Genomic DNA, 21430 nt, shown 5'->3' with positions numbered 1-21430 from the left:
TAAGCGTGGCTACAGTGTCGCCGCCTTGCGGGCTCTCACTGTAGCCTTACCTCGTCTTGTCTCCTTAATGAGACACATGTTTCGAGGGAGGGAGGTAGCCGGCTATTGGGAGCCGGCCACACCCCTGGCCGACTAGAGGAGGCCAGGCCGCCTTCGGGTGTCTCTCTGGCGAAAGGGGCCCGCCGCCTACGGGCCGTACTGATGCCTGTCGTGGGTGACATCGAGGCCAACACGGCTACAGTGCCGCGCCGGACGGGGGATGGCTGGCCCGTACGGCGCCCTGTGGCCATGCCTGTTCCGGGATTCGGGGGTAGTGGGCTGTACTGCGGCCACGCCCCATCCTATCGCCGTTATGTGGGTACAGTCTTAGTGGGTGCAGTCTTAGCCGGCTTCTGGGAGCCGGCTTTCTTCATGGACGGCTTTCTTCATGGCCGGCTTTCTTCATGGCCGGCTTCTGGAAGTCGGCTTTCTTCATGGCCGGCTTCTGGGAGTCGGTCCTGGGGATAGCCTGCCGGGGGAAGGCGGCCCTATGCTTTGTATGCTTGAAGGCTTGAATGGCCTGATAGTTTTTCGAAGAGCCAGTGGGAGTCGGTTAGGCTACCCGTGGCCATTTACTCCGACAGTAGTCCCCGAAGCTGGTTGGGCTTCGAGGCTGAGAGGAGGTCGAGAAGCTCGGTCAGCTTCTTATCTTGACAAGCCAGCAGCTGGGAGCTGGCTTCGGTTGGGCGCGCCGTCTTGGCGAAATTTTTAAAGTCGGAAGGTGGGAGTCTGTTGGCGCGTGCACCGGGCCGCGGGCCGGTCGCTCGCCGCCTGCGAACCACGTGGCGTCCCTTGGATGAAAAGAGCCTGCCAACCCTCGCGCGTGACAAGACGTCGCCGCAGGCTGAGGGCCCACCACTCCTACGCCTGGGCCTAGGCGCGGATTCTTTGTGGCCCAAAGCTGTCCGCACGTCTTCCGGCGGCGGTTTCCGCACGCCGTTAGGGCGCAGTAATCGCGGGGCGTGGGGGAGTGGGCGCAGTTAATCCCACGTTCCTCCCCATGCCTCGCCTCCTCGGCTTCGCCGCACGAGGCTATAAGTAGGGGGAGGAGGGGAAGCGGAAGACGCTCGCACGCTCCTCTCCTCTCCGCCATCTTCTTCCTCCTGCTTTCTCTCGCAGCAGCGCCTCGCCGCCGCGCCGTCCCACCAATCTTCACTCCGCCCCGCAGCTTTGCCGCCGCAGGGCCGTGCTTTCTCCGCCGCCGCACTCTTCCTCGTTAGCTTCTCGCCACCATGCAGTACGGCGGGGACTGGGACGGCTCCAACGTCCATATGGACCACATTGAGTTCCTCCGCAAGACCTGCTGGACCTCCATATGGGCCTTCTTCCAGCAGGTCGACGCCGTCTTCTCGTGCTTCCTTGGCCTCCGCCTCCGTGTACATGGTGACCCGAGGCGAGTCGAACTCGATGTCAGTTGGGATGACAGCCTCGGCACCATACACAAGAAAGAACGGAGTGAAGCCGGTTGACTTGTTTGGGGTAGTACGCAGACTCCAGAGGACAGTCGGCAGCTCGTCGAGCCAGCAGCCGGTCGAGCGCTCCAGTGGTACGACCAGTCGGGGCTTGATGCCGGAGAGGATGAGGCCGTTTGCTCGCTCGACCTGGCCGTTTGACTGCGGGTGGGCAACGGACGCTAAGTCCAGTCGGATGCCCTGTGTCGCGCAGAAACTTGGCAATGCTCCCTTGGCAAAGTTTGTGCCGTTGTCGGTGATGATGCTGTGCGGCACGCCATACCGAGTAATGATGTCGGCAATGAATGTCACGACAGTCGGCCCGTTCAGCTTCTTGATCGGCTTCGCTTCGATCCACTTGGTAAATTTGTCCACGGTGACAAGCAGATGTGTCAAGCCGCCGCGGGCTGTCTTGAATGGGCCCACCATGTCCAGCCCCCAGACAGCAAAGGGCCAGGTGAGGGGGATGGTCTTGAGTGCAGAAGCCGGCAGGTGTTGCTTGGAACTGAAGACTTGGCATCCTTTGCAGCATTTGACTATCTCTTTGGCATCTTCCAAAGCAGTCGGCCAGAAGAAACCATGGCGGAAAGCTTTGGCCACAAGTGATCTCGAGGCTGCGTGGTGGCCGCATTCGCCTTGGTGGATATCCTTGAGGATTGCTACACCCTTCTCTGGCTCGACGCAGCGCTGGAAGACTCCAGTGACGCTGCGCTTGACAAGTTCTCTGTTTATTATTGCATATGCTCCGGCTCGGCGTTGCACTAGTCTTGCCGAGATCTCATCAGTCGGCAGCTCTTCGTTGACTAGGAAGTTGAGGATGGGCTGGGCCCATGATGGAGCTGTGACTTCTTCTACTGTTAGTACGGCCACTGTGACTCGGGTGGGTGGGTTGGGTGTGGAGAGTTGGAGTCGGCCACCGCTTCTTGTGTCGCTGCAGTCCCCGGGCCGACTGCTGCAGTCCTCGGACCGGGTTTTGAAGTCCCCAAGCCGGGTGTGACTACGGCAGTCCCCGGGCCGCTTGTCGAAGTCCCCGAGCCGCCTGCTTGGTTCCTCCAGTCGGGTCCGGCTGCATCGGGGGCGGGCGGTACGAAGATAGAGTCCGACTCTAGAGACGGCTTGATAGACGGTTTGAGGAGGCGCTGGAGAGAGACACCGGTTGGTATAGCCTGTCGGGTGGAGCCGATTCGTGCCAGGGCATCTGCTTGGTCGTTGTCGGCCCGTGGTACGTGAAGGAACTCGCACCCTTCGAAGTACCCACTGATCTGCTGGACGAGGAACCGATAGTTCGCCATGTTTGCATCCTTGGTGTCCCAGTCGCCAGATGACTGCTGGACCACCAAGTCCGAGTCGCCATAACACAGGATCCAGCGTATGCCGAGCTCTTTGGCTAGCCGGAGCCCGTGTATGAGCGCCTCGTATTCAGCCACGTTGTTGGAGGCGGCAAAGTGGATTTGCAACGTGTATCTGAGCTTGTCGCCTTTGGGAGAGGTGAGGACGATGCCGGCTCCCAAGCCGGTGCGCATCTTGGACCCGTCGAAGTGCATCCGCCAATGAGTAGAGTCGGGAGCCGGCGGTAAGTACTGGGTCTCGGCCCAGTCGACGAGGAAGTCGGCCAATGCTTGGGACTTGATGGCGGTGCGGGGCTGGTAGAAGATTGTGTAAGGCGCCAGCGTAATGGCCCATTTAGCCACCCGGCCGGATGCATCCCGGCTGCCTATGATCTCGGCAAGCGGGGCGGTGCATACGACCGTGATGGGATGCTCTTGAAAGTAGGGCTTCAGCTTCTTGGTGGCGAAGTACACTCCATATCACATCTTCTGGTAGTGTGGGTAGTTTTGCTTTGAGCTGGACAGTACTTCGCTTAGATAATACACCGGCCTCTGGACTAGTTGGGCATGGCCTTCTTCTGGGCGCTGAACCACGATGACTGTACTGACCACTTGGCTAGTTGCGGCAATGTAGAGGAGCATGGGCTCCTTCTCAGCCGGCGCCGCCAGGACAGGTGGAGTGGTCAGCATCTTCTTCAACTCATGGAAGGCTTGGTCTGCTTGGTCATTCCACTCGAAATGAGTGGATTTCTTCATGAGTCGGTACAGGGGGAGAGCCTTCTCTCCTAGCCGGCTGATAAAGCGGTTTAGGGAGGCCAGACACCCAGTGAACTTCTGCACGTCTCACAACTTGGTGGGAATCTCCATTCTTTCAATGGCTTTGATCTTCACAGGGTTGCACTCAATGCCGCATTCGGAGACCAGAAAGCCTAGAAGCTGGCCGGCTGGTACTCCGAATACGCATTTCTCGGGGTTGAGCTTGATCTGGAATCGGCGCAAGTTGGCAAATGTTTCTTTGAGGTCTTCCAGCAGGGTGCCACGCTTCTCTGTCTTCACCATAATATCGTCTACGTAGACGTGGGCGTTTCTGCCGAGTTGCTTGAGGAGGCATTTCTGCATGCAACGCTGAAAAGTGGCACCGGCATTCCTCAAGCCGAATGTCATAGTCAGGTAACAGAAAGCTCCGAATGGTGTGATGAAGGCGGTCTTCAGGCGGTCTGCTGGGTCTAACTTAATCTGGTGGTATCCTGAGTAGGCATCCAAGAAACTCAACAGCTCGCATCCGGCTGTGGAGTCTATTACTTGATCAATCCGTGGCAGAGCAAACGGATCTTTGGGGCAGGCCTTGTTGAGGCTAGTGTAGTCTATATACATACGCCATTTGTTGTTCTTCTTCAACACCAAGACTGGGTTGGCAAGCCACTCTGGGAAAAACACTTCCATAATAAAGTCGGCGGCAAGGAGCCGGGCTATCTCTTCTCCTACGATTCTTCTTTTTTCTTCTGACAGTCGGCGGAGAGGCTGCTTGACCGGCTTCGCGTCCGCTCGGACGTGTAACTTGTGCTCGGCGAAATCCTTCGGAAACACCCGGCATGTCCTTTGGGGACCATGCAAAGATGTCTCGATTCTCACGGAGGAAGTCGACGAGCTCGCCTTCCTATTTACTGTCCAGGTTTGCACCAATGACTGCAAACCTCTCCGGGTTCTCCGGGTCCAGAGGTATCTTCTTCGTCTCCTTGGCCGGCTGGAAGGAGCCCTGCGCATCATATTCCTGGGGGTTGGGGGACAAGGCCGGCTGCTTGCCGGCCATGGCCACAACTCGCTCCAGCATCTTCTTCTCTTCTGCCACTACGAGGGACTCGGCCAGCCGGCTGCTGGCTGCAGCGCACTCGATGGACTTCTTGTAGTCGCCGGCTACAGTGATGATCCCCTTCGAGCTCGGCATCTTCATCTTCAGGTAGGCGTAGTGGGGCACAACCATGAACTTGGCCAGAGCAGGTCGGCCAAGCAAGGCGTGGTAAGGGATTTCCAGATCCACTACCTCGAACCAGATTGCTTCTCGGCGAAAGTGATCCCTGTCTCCGAAGAGAACATCCATCTTGATCTTGCCGATCGGGGAACATGACAGGCCGGGTACGATGCCATGGAACACGGTCCGGCTTGGCATGAGCTGCTTCGCCTTGAGGTTCAACTTCTCCATGGTATCGCGGTACAGTATGTTGATACTGCTTCCGCCATCAATCAGAACGCGGGAGAATCGGGCAGCCCGCCTCTCCGTTGCGAGGGTGACATCCAACACAAATGCGTAGGAGCCAGGGGACGGCATCACCTCTGGGTGATCGGCCCGGCTCCAGTTGATAGGCCTTTCGGACCAATGCATGAACTCAGGGTTGCTGGAGGCGACTGCGCTGACCTCTTGGTGCTGTCGGCGCCGGCTGCGCTTGTCTTCAACCTGGCTTGTGAAGACGACGTAGGCGGCGTGTTCATCAGGGAACTCATCTTGAATGGCTCCGACTGCTAGTCGAGCAGCCGACTGCTGGGGGGCTGGAGGCGGCGGGCCGGGAGGCGGAGGCGGCACCAGCCCCTCGCCCTTGGAGATCCGGGTGAGCCAGTGGCACTTTCGGGTCGTGTGGTTGGACGGCTTCGCGCCGCTGTGGAACTTGCAGGGGGCATCAAGGTTCTGCTCGTAGGAGAAGGCCGGCTGCCAAGCCGGCCTGCCGCCCTCCTTCTTGGGAGCGGGCCGCTCTTCGGGCTGCTCATCTTCGACTGTGGCCACCTGCCGGCTGGTGGAAGGCGGCATAGGGGCCTTGCGCTTGTGGTCGTTCTGGTAGGGGCGCCGATTGGAGTCGCCAGCCGGCGTCTTAGGAGCCGGAGCGAGCACCTTTCCAGAGGCGTCGACTCGGAGCTCGGTCTTCATCAAGGAGTCGGCCGTGGCGTACTTGTCTGCAATGACCAGCAGCTCGTCGAGGGTAGCCGGCTCGTCGCAGAGGAGTCGGTGCTTGAGGAGGGTGCCCTCTCGGCACCCGGCGGTGAAGTATTCAATGGCTTGAACCTCGTGCACCCCCTCGCAGGAGTTGCGGAGCTCGGCCCACCGCGTGAGGTAGTCGCGAGTTGACTCGCTGGGCCCTTGGACGCATAAGGAGAGCTGGCGGGGCTTGGGAGGCCGCTTGTACGTGCTGGTGAAGTTGCGGACAAAGACTTCCGTGAAGTCCAGCCAGCTGTTGACGCTGAAGGGCTTGAGGCTGTTGAGCCAGGTGCGTGCCGTGCCCTGCAGCATGAGAGGGACGTACTTCACGGCTACTCCCCTGTTGTCGTTCGCTATGCTGACAGCGGTAGAGTAGTCGATGAGCCAATCTTCCGGCTTCACAGAGCCGTTGTACTTGGGCGTGTCTCTGGGGAGCGAGAACCCTTTGGGGAAGGGCTCGTCGCGGATGCGGGGGCCAAAGCACGGCGGGCCGACATCGTCTTCTTCTTCTTCTAGTGCTAGGGATCGAGCTAGGCGGTCGATCCGGTGGCGGGCGTCGTTCTCGCCGACTCCTTCGCGGTAGCCTAGTCGGCCACCGAGAGTCGGATGCGTGACAGGCGGCGGAGTGGGATGTCTCTCCCCACGAGGCGAGGGAGGAGGCGGATTGCCTTGGCGCTCCACTGCTCGAGGGCGGCCTTCCGCGTCGCGCTCGATGGTGATTCAAGTCCGGCTGCGGCTAGCAGCCGGCTCCTTGTCTTTCCTTGCGCGGGCGCTGCTCGCAGTCGGCGACCGGGATGTCGCGGCGTGCTCTCGGCGTGGGGGAGGACTCTCAGCGCGGACGCCGGCTTCATGCCGTTCTGCGGCCGCGTCGATCAGCTGCTGGATGCGCCTTGTCATGTAGGGGAGCTCATCAGCCCCCAGCCCATTCAGCTCTTGTGCGGCCGCCTGAGCGGCTCGTAGATTCTCGAGCGGTGTGGCGTAGACGGGGCGATCTGCCTTCAGCATGCTGGCGATGGCCGCGCCGCGCTTCTTGACGAGGCCGGCTCGGCTCGGCCCGCCATGAGGCGGCGTACCAAAGGCGGCGTGGTCGACTTCGCGCTGGTGAGCCTCGGTGAGGCGTCTCATGGAGGCTATCTTCTGGCCCTCTACGATGAGGGCGAGGCGGCGTGCCTCCAGGGTCTCGGCGTCGGCGTCGGCCGGGATGGGGACGGATAAGTCATGCATCGCCGCTTGTAGGGCGTCGTGGGCGTTCTCGCCCGAGTCGGCGACGTGGCTGATGACCAGCACCTCAGTGACAGCGCTGCTGCCGCTGTCAGCTCAAGGGAGAGGGTCGTCGAAGACTACCACATCGGAGGGGTAGGCATCGAGCGATGCCGTGTCGGAGTCGACAAGCATCGGGTCGATGGAGCCGACCGACTCCAAGTCCATAGCAAGCTCGCTGGAGACGTGAAGCTGGTCGAGGAGGCTAACGAGGCGGCTCTTGGGCAGTCCGTGCCCGCGTCGGACGCGGGCTTGTCGGAGATGCGAGTCTCGCCAAGAAGATCGGCAAGGCAGCTCGCTGCGCAGGCGTCGTCGACGCCTAGCAGCGCGTCGGGGCAAGCGCCATCGGGCGCAGCAGGCTGGCTGCGCTCGCGGGGGGGGGGGGGGGGAAAGGGCTCCCATCCAGAACAGGTCACCGGACGATGGTGCACCTAGCCCCACGGTGGGCGCCAAATGTCGGGTGGTAGGTGCGACATATGCCAACGGATGGCTTATCATAGTGGGAGCCAGTAAAACATCGCCGGTGCCTGGAAATGGGATGAGGCGAAGACATGCACACCGGCGGATCTTACCCAGGTTCGGTGCTCTCCGTGGAGATAACACCCCTAGTCCTGCTCTGCGGGGTCTCCGCATGGTCACTAGATCAATACAAGTAGCTACAAGCGCTCCTGGAGCTGTTTGGCTAGAGGAAGAAGAAGGGCAAGGCTAGCTCTCCTTTTCTCTCTATGTGGTGTGTGGAATTCTCTGAGATCATCCCTTTGCATGTGTGTCCCGGGGGGTTTATATAGGCCTACCCCCAGGGGTACAATGGTAATCCGGCTGGGCGCGGGTCCCAGCCGTCAACGTCTATGCTCGCCGGCTTCTCCGCCAGTCATTGGGGCCCGCCGACTGGTGGGTCCCGCCGGCTGCCGGCTCTTGGCCGACAGGCCGGCCCCACCGCTTGGGGGCTTTGTCGGCAGCTGGTTACTGTTGCCTCGCCTCGGATGACGAGAGCTTTGTTGAGGTAAGCGTGGCTACAGTGTCGCCGCCTTACGGACTCTCACTGTAGCCTTATCTCGTCTTGTCTCCTTAACGAGGCACATGTTTCGAGGGAGGGAGGTAGCCGGCTATTGGGAGCCGGCCACACCCCTGGCCGACTAGAGGAGGCCAGGCCGCCTTCGGGTGTCTCTCTGGCGAAAGTGGCCCGCCGCCTACGGGCCGTACTGGTGCCTGTCGTGGGTGACATCGAGGCCAACACGGCTACAGTGCCGTGCCGGACGGGGGATGGCTGGCCCGTACGGCGCCCTGTGGCCATGCCTGTTCCGGGATTCGGGGGTAGTGGGCTGTACTGCGGCCACGCCCCATCCTATCGCCGTTATGTGGGTACAGTCTTAGTGGGTGCAGTCTTGGCCGGCTTCTGGGAGCCGGCTTTCTTCATGGCCGGCTTCTGGAAGTCGGCTTTCTTCATGGCCGGCTTCTGGGAGTCGGTCCTGGGGATAGCCTGCCGGGGGAAGGCGGCCCTATGCTTTGTATGCTTGAAGGCTTGAATGGCCTGATAGTTTTTCGAAGAGCCAGGGGGAGTCGGTTAGGCTACCCGTGGCCATTTACTCCGACACCAGCACCACCTAGACGGCCCAGCGGCCTCCTCCCCCTCGCCGCGGCCGAGCTTCGTGGTCGTACGCTGTCCCGCACAGTCGCCCTCCGCGCCCAAAGCGCATCCTGTGTCCTGGGGTCAAGCATCCCCCCAATGGCACCTTAATGCGGGCCCTTTTCTGGAACATTCGCGGTTTCGGCCATGATGGCCGACGCCGCCAACTCGTGGAATACATGCGTGATGAACACATTGACATTGTCGCCATCCAAGAAACCATGCGTACCGAATTTTCTCTCCCGGAGCTTGACCGTCTGAGCTCTCACCTCTTTGCTTGGCATTGGCTCCCTTCTAGTGGGAGCATAGGCCACTCGGGTGGCATCCTTTTAGGTGTCACGAATGCCACCTTCGAGGTGGGTAGCATGGATCGGGGGCAATTCTTTGTGAGCATGGAACTCTTCGAACGGTCGCTCAGCTTCAAGTGGGAGGTCATCATTGTCTACGGTCTGCGTCCTTCCTTGTGGAGATCCACCGGAAGATTTCGGCGGCCTCTCTCCCGGTGGTCATTGGAGGCGATTTCAACCTCCTCCGTTTCGTGGAGGACAAGAGCAACGCGAACGTTAACTTTGCACGGATGCAAATGTTTAATGATTGCATTGCTGACCTTGGCCTCCGCGAGATTGATAGGATTGGTGCCAGGTTTACCTGGACCAATCGCCAGGCCTCCCCGACCCAGTCCGTTCTGGACAGGGTCCTAGTTTCCCCGGAATGGGACCTCCGTTGCCCTCTAGCCTCCCTTTGGACCATCACCAGGATTGGATCCGACCTCGTGCCTCTTCTCCTCTCCTCCGCCGACGAGCGGCCGCCGATTCCTCCTCGATTCCGCTTTGAGACATTCTGGCTGTCCCAAACCGGTTTTGTGGAGGCTGTTGGCGCTCGCTGGGTGGAGGCCCGTGCCCACCCCCACCCCCACCCTCCCTCGGCTATTGACTCTTGGCATTTTTGCGCCAAGCGTTTCCGGCAGTTCATGAAGGGTTGGGGTGCTAACCCGGGGCGTGACCTCCGCGAGCGTAAGAAGGCCTTGTTGGCCGCCATCCAAGCCTTGGACTTGCATGCGGACTCAACCGGCCTCTCCCCAGACGAGTGGCTCTCTCGCTACGACTTAGAAGACCAGCTTTCCATCATCTACACTGATGAGGAGGCGTATTGGCGCCTCCGCGGGGCCCAGAAATGGGTCTTGAAGGGCGACGCGAACACGGCCTACTTTCGGGCCATCGCGAATGGCCGACGTAGACACAACACCATCCCCCTCCTCTGGGATGGTGCCTCCCTATTGCAGGATCCCCGCGACATTCGTAGCCATGTCGACGGTTTCTATATGTCCCTGTTCTCTGCCGCTCCTAGGAGCGGCCTCTCCCTGGCGACTGATTGCTGGACCGGTGCCCAGCTGGTTTCTGATGCGGAAAACGAGGCCCTCAAGGCCCCGTTCTCCGAGGGCGAGGTCTGGGCCGCGATTCGAGGCATGAATCCCACCTCCGCTCCCGGCCCCGACGGCCTCCCGATTAAATTCTTCCAGGCCTTCTGGAACGTGATTAAACCTGAGGTCATGGCCATCTTCGATGAGTTCTATGTTGGATCCATCGACCTCGGGCGCCTCAACTATGGGATTATCTCGCTCATCCTAAAGGTCTCGGGTGCCTCCGACATCCGCCAGTTTCGTCCAATCACGGTCATCAACGTGATCTTCCGGATTCTGGCTAAAGGGTACGCCAATAGGGTGACCCTCCTCGCTGACCACATTACCCACCCCAACCAGTCCGCCTTCATTCAGGGGCGGTACATCCTGGATGGGGTGCTTGTTCTTCATGAAGTCCTCCATGAGGTCCGTTCTAAACACCTCAAGGCGGTTTTCTTGAAGATTGATTTTCATAAGGCCTATGACACTGTTAGTTGGCCCTTCCTTCGGGAAGTTCTACTTCGGAAGGGCTTCGACGACCGATGGATCACCAGAGTTATGCAGATGGTCTCATGCGGTCGCACTGCCGTGAACATCAATGGGGAGATCGGCCCCTACTTCCCCACACTCTGTGGGGTTAGACAGGGCGATCCCTTCTCCCCTTTCTTGTTCAATATGGTGGTGGACGCGCTTGCCGCCATCCTGGATAAGGCTAAGGCTGCTGGCCACATTCATGGGATCACCCCCACCTGGCTGGCGGCGCTGGGATCTCCCTCCTCCAGTACGCTGATGACACCATCATCATGGTCGAAGGCTCTGAGTTGGACATCTCCAATCTTAAGTTCCTCCTCCTCTGCTTTCAACAAATGTCTGGCCTTAAGATAAACTTCGACAAGAGTGATGTGATGCTGATGGGCTATTCTGAGACCGAGTCCCTTGCCATTGCTAACAGGTTCAATTGCCGCCTTGGATCCTTCCCCACGACCTACTTGGGAACGCCCATTAGCGACTCTCGGCTCACCGTCGCAGACCTCCGCCCGACCATGTCCAAGCTTCAGACACGTATCGAACCTTGGCAGGGTAGGTGGTTGTCAAAGGCGGCTCGGACTATTCTCATAAACTCATCCCTCTCCAGCCTCCTCTTGTTTCTTATGAGCTTCTACAGCCTACACGAGACTCTGCACCATGAGATCGCCAAAATCCAGTCCCGCTTCTATTGGGCTGGCGACAATAATAAGCAGAAATATCATATGGTCAGCTGGCCTGACATCTGCAAGCCCAGGGAACAAGGCGGCCTCGGTATCATGTGCTCCAAGCGCATGAATATCGCCCTCCTATCCCGCTGGCTCTGGCGCATATCGCAAGGCCAGGGTGGTCTCTGGCTCGATATCATCCGGAGCAAGTACCTGCGTGGACAGCCCCATGCCTTTTGTCAGAGAACTGGCGGCTCGCAGTTCTGGCAGTCCGTCGTCCAGCTTCTCCCGGTCCTTCGCATCAGGACTTCCATCTCGGTGGGGTCCGGCACGGAGACTTTGTTTTGGTTTGACCGGTGGGCCGGAGACTCCCCCTTCGCCGCGCGCTTCCCCGACCTCTTCTCCATAGTGGTAGACCCCTTGATCTCAGTTGAGAGGGCCCTTATTGACTTAGGGTGCCTTGCTCTCCGGAGGCCCTTTGGCTCCCCGGAGTCCGCCGCTTGGCGTGAGTTACTAGATTGCGTGGCTCTCCACGAACCTGTGGTGGACGGTGGCCCGGACCAGGTGAGATGGCGGCTCGAGCCATCGGGCCAATTCTCCACTAAGTCTCTCTACCATGCCATCGCCCCCTCCTCCGCCCCTCCCCCCTTGCGACGGTGTGGTCCATCCGCTTGCCTCTGAAAATCTGGATCTTCATGTGGCAGTGGATTCGCGGGCGGATCCCGTCGGGCGTTGAGGTCCGCAAGCGTAATGGCCCGGGCTCTGGCCTTTGCCCGCTTTGCGCCACACCCGAAGACTCGAACCACATCTTCTTTTCCTGTGTGTCCGCGCAATTCGTGTGGAGCTGCTTCCGCGAGGTGGTGGGTGGAAATTGGTGCCACACCAACTTCCCTGACCTGTATACGGAGCTCCAGTCCTCCCCCTTGGCCTCTCGCCACATTAGGTGGCTTGAGATTGGGGTCATCACTTGGACCCTCTGGACGATTCGTAATAAGCTTGTGATCCAGCGTGCTCCTCTTCGATGGGCCACTGACGCTATCTTCAAACTGTCTGGTTTCTTGCAGCTTTGGCGGCCACTTAGCCGCCCTGATGACCGTGACGCCATCTCTGCCTTCATCGCTGACCTTCGCTCGATGGCCGTCTGTCTGTCTCCTCCGCCCCCGCCGCCACCGCCGGAACCCGACTAGCTGCTTGTTGGGCTGTTGGGCTCCCCGGCTCTTTTCTTTTAGTTGTTTTGGGCTTGTTGAGCTGTGCCCTCAGCAGAACCTTCGTACTTGTGTGTGAGACTTGGGTGCGTGTGTTTGAACTAGTCCATATATGTGTGCTCTGTGGCGGTTTGCTTTATTTATAAAGCGGGGCGAAAGCCTTTTTCGGTTCAAAAGTACAAGAGACTTGCAAATATCGGATGAACTCACTCAAAAGACCGGAGTCCCACCATTTATGCTATACATAAGGGAGGACAGATCTGGTGCACTAGGCTTTGTGGTGGACCTGGTGATCCCCACACCGGTTAAACACCATAGAGGTTCCTCAAAATTCTTAAATTAATACAAAGATATGCAAACATGCATGAGTAGTCTAGAAAAAATAAAATAAAGTTTTGACCCACAACTTTGAGAACAAATAGCATGAATAGTAAATAACTTAAGCTGCACTATTAATTCGGTTCATTATTACCATTGGCACTATGTCTTTTTGTTTTCCAGAATTCTAGATTGAATTTGAATTTGAGTTCTTATGAAAAGTGATGCATATACATGTATCTATATTACATAAAAGTATATTTTAAAAGAACTTTGAAATGTAAAATGCACCTAGTGCACTATACATGTTTTTATATCTGAAGACTATGGTATTAGGCCACACATCAGTATTTAGCCTTATATAGTGTTCTATACAAGGTTCTTCTGCTTTTGTGTGTTTGGATGGTGACCAAAATCAACCATAGTACCTTTTTTTTTGTCACTAGACAATTGAGTGTGCGTTACAACGGGGCATAAATAATTAAGTACTTACTGTGAATTACCATTTTATTTGCTTATGTGATTACATAAACAAAGACTTTAGCTGCTAATTGAATTAGTACTTATTTGACATGCCAAAGAAACAAAATTTTACTTGGCAAGCCAATAAAATATGAGGGTGGTTGTGGTAGTTTCCAAGGAAAATCCGTGACAAAGAGGGTAAAATAAAAATGGAGGAGGTGTGTGGGGAGGAAGGTCGAAAGAAAAGAATGACCGATAGAATCTTGCGTATTGTTTAAGTATATATACCAAGTATAAGAGATAAGCCAATAAAATGTGAGGGCAGTTATTGCGGTTCTCAAGGTAAACCGGTGGAAAAAAGGTAAAACTAAATACCAAAAAAATTGGTTACGAGGAAGGACAAAATAATAAAGGAACAAAAGACAAAACCTTGCGTATTATTTAACTAGACTATTAGAAGAGATAGCCAGATTTTCAGTTCTTGTTCCGATGATTTCCAATATTTTCGCATTTTCGTACACTCCAGCCATCTCAGTCTATTTTTTATAGCCAACATTTGACCAAAAACACCGGAACCACCAAACCGCAATGGTCACTCTTCTTCTCCTTCATTGTTAACATTTCTTGAGATAGAATAGATATTTCCATTAGATAGCACCACAAGCAATATCACTGGGCAGTTCCGCAGTGGCTAGGTAAATTTGGAGGGGTTTGGCTTCTTTTTTATTTTTGCAAAAGTAGGCTCGTGTTGTCAGTCCTCCGGACTTGGTCCGTAGTCGGTCGCACCGCTGTCCGTGCGTCAGCGCAAATCAAGCTGTCGGTGCAGTTTAACAGGTTGAGTGTCTCCATCAAAGAATTCCCGTCGATGGTATAGGAAATTATTTGGTCTTTTCTCTCCTTTGATGAAGAACATGATATGCACACTGCCGCGTATTCTAGAAAAATGGTCTGGAAAATAAAAATAGAACTCTTGTCAACAAAGGTGTTGAAATTTGCTAGTAGACTTTTGACCCAAAGCCCAACTAAAATCTAAAACTTTCATGGCCCATTCATACATGATTGTGTGTGGTGTGAGTGGGACTAATGTTTAGTCCCATACTGCTAGTTGAGTGGGAGTTGCATCACCTTAGCGCATTTCTAACTAATCCCCTACATATAACGGACGATCCGGCGGAGTACATCCTTAGTGAAGTATTTTTACTCCATTTAGGTTTGGCCGGACCTAGCCGATCCCCTATATTTAATGGAGTAAACTTACTTTTTGGTTTTCGCATTTTGTCGAACATCTGCTATGTGTGTCCGCAACGATGGTGACCAAGCCGGAAACTCTTGTGTCCACGACCATGGTGACCATGCCGGAAAGCAGCAGCAACGGTGGTGGGGCAGCAGCGGCGGCGACCGGCAGCAGCGGGGCAACAACAACGGCAAGCGGCAGCACAGCTGCAGCAAGGACAACGACCGGCAACAACGGCGAGCGGCGAGGACGGCTTCGGCTCTCAAGGGAGGAAGGGCGACGGAGCAGCGGTCCAAAGAAGGGAGACGCCGCAGCAGGGGGGGGGGGGCGAGGTCTCCGGTGAGGCCGAAGGTCGCCACCGTCAATAAGGGAGCTTCACGCAAGTCATCGTCCGGTTACAAGGAGGCTTTTGCATGAAAAAAATTATCCGCAGCTGCCTCAAGACGGAGTATATTTAGCGATGGGATAGGCGACGGAGGATAATTTTTCCTCCACTAACCATTTTAGGGGATTGACTAGGTGCAGCGTATGGGAGGAAAACCGAATTTATCCTCCTTAGAGCCGGATGGGGGGTCGGTTAGAGATGCTCTTATAAGGTGAGTTCTTCTAACACTTGTATGAGCATGAGAAGAGAAGACCTATATGCGCGCTCCTCCTCCTCGCCACGCCGGATCGAGACAGGTTTCGAAAATGAGTCGAGCCGAGGATAAAGATGCGCATGTTGTCTATATGCCGGGAACACAACGTATAGTTTCGCACCGTTCCAGAACATTACCAGGGAAGGAGCATGTGCAGAGCACGCGCAGCAGCAACAACACCTCAAGAACACACTGCAGCTCATGCACTTCCAGCTGGAGAACACATCGAACGGAGGCACACGTCCAACCCGGAGCACGTGCTGACCTTGCGAAAGGAGGGCGTGTTAGGAAATAAACGGAAGAAGTCCAATTTAAATCTTAATCTCGTAGGGTTAGTTAAACCGGACCCGCAACTCTTAATCCCTAAAATTAGGACGCTGAACTAATAATTCCCAGTCTAAATCAGAAAAAAAGAGATCGGGATCGGGGGGAGAGAGGGCGGTGTGCGTGTGTGCAAAGTGCATGGGCCGGCCCAGTGCGGCCCTCCAGTCGACCTCGTCTGCATCGCTCGTGTCCCCTTTCGACTCTGCTTCTGGCGATTGCAATGGGACGACCGGGTGATCGCCGCGGCGATGACGATCGTGACGAGGCGAGGAAGGAAGAAGGCGAAGGTAACGTCCTCAAACTCCTCCTCCTCCGTTAGCAGTAATTTAATCGTTGATTTCGTAGCATTAGGGTTAGGGTTCATAGGGGCAGAATTGGGGATGTTCTTGCCGCTGCAAAGCTAGGTCTTTTGGTCAGATTTTGCAGTTGATTTGTGTTGGAAATAGCATTAGTAAATTATATTAATCTGTATTTTGTTTTTTTCCAGTTAAATCATGGACCCGGTAATCATATTGAACGTTCGATTTCACTTTGGAGGCGAGTTCATCCGCATTGGTCCGAAGTTGGATTATGTGGGAGGAGATGAAGGTTTTTCAGAGATTGAGAGAGACAATCTGTCACTACAGGAGGTGAAAGGCTTTGTGAAAGATCATGTAGAGTTGAGGGAATCCATGAAGTATTATTTTCATATTCCCGGCAAAGAACTTCTCGATGGGCTGCTTTTTCTTAACAATGACATTGTTTGTGTGAAGATGTCAGATTATATATGTGTGGGTGGAGTTGCAGATGTGTACGTGGAGTACCATGGGGAGGAGGACAGCCATGACACTAGGAGTGGCAGTGATTTTGAGGACGATGAACTTGTGTATTTATTTGATTTAGAACCAGATCAGGTCATTAGTGCAGAACCGACTGAAGATGAGCATGATGTGCTAGTGCTTGATGAAACTGGTGTGATCACACAAGTTTTTTCCAGCCCAGTGAAGCAACAAACAGTTATTAGAAGGAGAAATGTTGCTGCATTTGGTGTAGAAGAAGTGATAGTGACTCAGGAGGCTGCTAGTGACAGAGAAGATACCCATTCAGAATTGGATACAGATTCAGATTCCGACACTGAATATATGCCACATAGTGAGGATAGTGGAGAAGATTCCGAGGTTGTGCAACCAAGAAGACATGCCAGAAAGTTTAAGAAAAGAATGAGTGAGTCAAAAAGCTGGATTGGCATGGATTCAACAGGTCCTGTTCCAATTGATCTTGTTGCAAATATGGAGGTACAGCTCGAGGGGGAGGAAGATGATTGGAATTATGACTCATCCAACGAGGACTACATCTATGATGAAGATTCAGATGGGCAAATAGTGAAGAGGAAGAGCAAGTTCCCAAGATATAACAATGACACTGAAATACCACATTTCAGTTTGTCGATGGTGTTCAGAAGCAAGAACCAACTTTGCAAAGCTTTGAGAAGATATGGAATTGTCACAAAAAGGAGTATCGAGTTCTTAAAATCAGAGTCTGATAGAGTGAGAGCGAAGTGTGGATGGCCTGGTTGTCCGGCTATTATATGCAGCAAAAAATTCAAGAACTTCAAGAATGCAAGTGGTTACCTTCAATGATGAACATCATTGTGCTCAGAATAGGCAAAACAAACTTGTAACTACTAAAGTGCTTGCACAAAGATATGAACACTTCATACTAGCTAACCCAATGTGGAAGATTGACAGCATGAAAGCAACAGTTCTCCAAGATATGTTTGCCGACGTGTCGACTTCTAAGTGTAAGCATGCAAAAAAGCTTGTCATGGACAAATTGATGTGCCGTATGAAGAACGAATACACTCGAGTGTTTGATTACCAGTTGGAAATATTGAGGAGCAATCCTGGAAGCACTATTGCAGTATGTTTGGACCCAACGAACATGGATCAAAACATATTTCAGAGTTTTTATGTTTGCTTTAATGCAATGAAACTTGCTTTCAAAGCTCGCTGCAGGAAAGTAATAGGGCTTGATGGCTGTTTCTTCAAAGGAGCAGTGAAAGGGGAGATTTTGTGTGCAATAGCAAGAGATGCCAACAACCAGATGTATCCAGTGGCGTGGGCTGTAGTTGAGAAGGAAACAAAAGAAAGTTGGAAGTGGTTTGTTCGTCTGCTTATCAAAGATCTGGATATCGACAACAATGGAGCCGGCTGGGTTTTTATTTCAGATCAGCAAAAGGGATTAATAAATGCAATGCAAGACTATCTTCCAAATGCAGAACACAGGATGTGTGCTAGGCACATATATGCTAACTGGAGAAAGAAGCATAGATCTCATGAGTGGCAGAATTTTTTTTGGGCCATTGCAGAAGCTTCTAACAAGCAAGATTTCAACTATCGCAAAGCAAAACTTGCTCAAGAGACACCTGATGGAGTGAAGGACATTATGAGGACAGAGCCTATGCACTGGGCAAGGGCATTTTTCAGCTAGGCTCAACTTGTTAGCCCGTCGACAATAACCTTTGTGAGTCATTCAATCACTCAATAGTAGATGCCAGGTTTTATCCAATAATTTCCATGCAAGAGAGAATCAGGAAGAAGATAGTTGTTAGAGTGCAAGAACAAAGGGCAAAGAGTGAGAAGTGGAATGGGACAATATATCCTGGCATTTTCAAGAAATTGAAGGCAAGTATTGCAAGGACACAGTTTGTTGAAGTGCTTTGGAATGGGACAGATGGATTTGAAGTGAAGCACATCAATGGCAGAGGAAGACAATACACTGTAAATCTTGATAAGTGGACATGCCCATGTGGATACTTCCAGTTGGTAGGTCTTCCTTGCTGCCATGCAATTAGTGCTATCTACAAGTGTGGAAAAAAAGTAGATGATTTCATCCATCCTTGCTATTCAGTTGATGTGCAGAAAAAAATATGACTACTGTTTGCAGCCTGTTCAGGGTGAGGAGATGTGGCCAGTTTCTCCAAATCCTAGGCCACAAGCACCTGGATATGTGAAAATGCCAGGCAGGCCTTCTAACAATGACAGGAAGAGGGAAGAAACAGAGAAGCCGAAGCGTAAGAAAATGAGTAATCATGGAACTGTGATCAAGTGTTCATTGTGTGGTAGCATTGGACACAACAAGGCTGGCTGCAAAAAGAATCCAGAGAGAGGAAAGAAAAAGAATGCACACCTAGTTAAGAGCAAGAAAGCAGAGGTATGTTTCCTGCATTTTAGATGAATATTAGAGAATTTAAATGATTTTAGGTGAACACTACAGAATTTAGATGAATAATGCAAAATTTCAAATGAATATTTGAGTTCATTTTGTATTTTACTTATTAGAGAATTTGAATGCTTTTATATGAATACTACAGAGTTTAGATGAATATTATAGAATTTCAAATGAATATTTGAGTTCATTTTGTATTTTACTTACTAGTAATTTGTACGTGCTTTGCATGTTAGATTATTATGTGTGATCACAATACTAAGTCATGTAAATTAAAAGTAAAATATTATATGCTATAATAAAATTATCATGCTGGGAACTCATGGATTGTTTTTTACAATTCATATCGAATCATGGTAGCACAATGAATTTCTATATGAATAATGCTTTTAAAAAAATAGACTTTATTCCCAAAGAAAATGTTATTGATGTGTTTGTGATTTTTTTTAGCTTTTTCAAATTAAAACTTGAAAATACAAATAAAGTTAGTATGATGTTATTTTTAACATTTTCAAACCGTAAATTTTAAATAACTTAACATCCTATGAAAAAATATAAACCTGAATTTTCTATAGACTGTTCGAATATTTTTCTCAACGAACAGCAATACACCTTTCGTTCCATAATGAAGAAAAACATCTACATCTAGAATACCAAGAATACATCATTAGATTCATCATAATTGTAAGATGTAGTCTCATATTTTATATTTTTTCTGAACCAACATGTGGTTGGATGGTTAGAGGAACAGTGGTATCCCAGCCCACCATGGTTCAAGCCCTGGTGCTCGCATTATTCCTGGATTTATTTCAGGATTTCCTGCGATGCGCTTTCAATGGGAGGAGACGTTCCCGTCGACGACGAGGCGCCTACGTTGACTTCGTAAATCTCAAGATGATATGCCGGCTCAGTCTCTCGGAGGTGCTCATAGGGGTAGGGTGTGCGTGTGTGCATTCATAGGGGTGAGTGTATGAGCACTTGCGTCTGTACTGTGTTAAAAAAATATTTTATATTTTTGGTACTCTAGATATAAATAGTTTTCTCCATAACCTTGGCCAACGTTTGGAAAGTTTGACTTTTTAAAAAAAACTATATGCACTACATTATGGAATAAAAAGAGTATTGCCATGCGTCCAATTTTTTCAACAACATACTAATTCTTTTGAGAAAAATAAAAAATGCTTTCGTGCATGCATTCAACAGTATTCATGCGAGGAGAAAATTGCTACTGCAGTAATATAGGCTGCTAGCCTCCATGTGCACACTTGTTTAGGCTTCTAGCCTACACTGGAGTAGTAGTACTACATTGTCTAATAGGGCCAGTTCACAACGTATGGCTAGCTCGGTTGCTCCTCACGTGAAAGTTCTCGAGCAAGCGTGAGGTTGGTCAGATGCTAGCTGCGTTTAACTCTAGAAAGTTCCATCGATCTCGTAAGCGAATCCCACAAACCATGGCTGTCGGATCAGTTGGGTTCAACATTAATAAATGGCAGTGAAATGCTTCTGCATCACCGTGTGTGGCTAATCCAAATTTGAAAATTGATGTACTATAGTAGTCGAGATTTGTACAGCAAGCACAAGGTGGTATTTCTCAAACTGCTGCCCCAGCTGCACCAAGTTCTCAACCTGTTGCCCCAGTTGCACCAAGAACTCATACTGCTGCCCCTACTGCACCAAGAAGTTGTCAAGCTGCTGCCCCTATTGCACCAAGAACTGCTCAAGCTGCAGCCCCATCAAACAAGTTCAAACCTCCAAGAAAAAGATCTGCACCCTCTCAACCTGGAGCATCTTCAGTACCTGCTGGAACATCTCCATCTTCACTGCTTGGAACAAATGCTTCTAGAACTGGAGCAAAAAGTGGCAGAGGAAGATCTGCATCATCAGTGCCAAGTTATGCATATTTCACTTGCAGTGGCGACTACTAGTGCCATAGTCATGTGTTCTGTGTCCTGGATATTTTTTTGATTACGTTGCAAGCACTGCCAAGTTTAATTTAATGTCGCAAACATGTAATGTTTATGCACTACCAGGCATTGCAGAATATTGCCAACTTTGATATGATGTCCCAGATTTTTGAACTATGAATGTCCCAGATTTATGAGGTTTATATGTACCAAATGCCCCATATTTATTTCTGCAGTTTATATGTATCGAATGTCCCAGGTTTATTTCTGCAGTTTATATGTACCAAATGTCCTAGGTTTATTTCTGCAGTTTATATGTACCAAATGTCTAGATTTATTCCTTGCAATCTGTCCCAGGTTTATGCTAAATATTTCTCCCATATTGCAGTAGTTATCTTATCTTGTATGCGGTTCATTTCTTGTACTACAACATATTTCTGCAGTTTATATGTACCAAATGGTACCAAATGTTCCTCCCAGATTTATGCCGAGTATTCGTCTCAGGTTTATGCCAACTATGAATTTCTCCAGTTTATAACCCCACCGCTCTGTTGGTCCACCACTGACAAGAATCCCGGTCAATCACTGCCACATCAGCGTTTTCAGCACCAAACGGCTGTAAGGTTTGATTTAGACTGGGAATTGTTAGTTCAGGGTCCTAATTTTCGGGATTAAGAGTCGCAGGTTCGATTTATCTAACCCCTACAAGATTAAGGTTTAAAATGGACTTCTTCCTTGCTAATGCGAGTCACTAGGAGTCCAGCGAGGAGCTGCATGCATGAAGCCAGTCCGTGGCGAGGTCAATGCGACGCGGATCTGTCCCTGCTTTACTGCCTGATTTGATCGCTTGGATTGTGGTCATCGCATCCGGCTATG

Source organism: Triticum aestivum, chromosome 6D, assembly GCF_018294505.1.
Source record: "Triticum aestivum cultivar Chinese Spring chromosome 6D, IWGSC CS RefSeq v2.1, whole genome shotgun sequence".
Classification (NCBI taxonomy): Eukaryota; Viridiplantae; Streptophyta; class Magnoliopsida; order Poales; family Poaceae; genus Triticum; species Triticum aestivum.
This window is presented reverse-complemented; position numbering follows the sequence as displayed.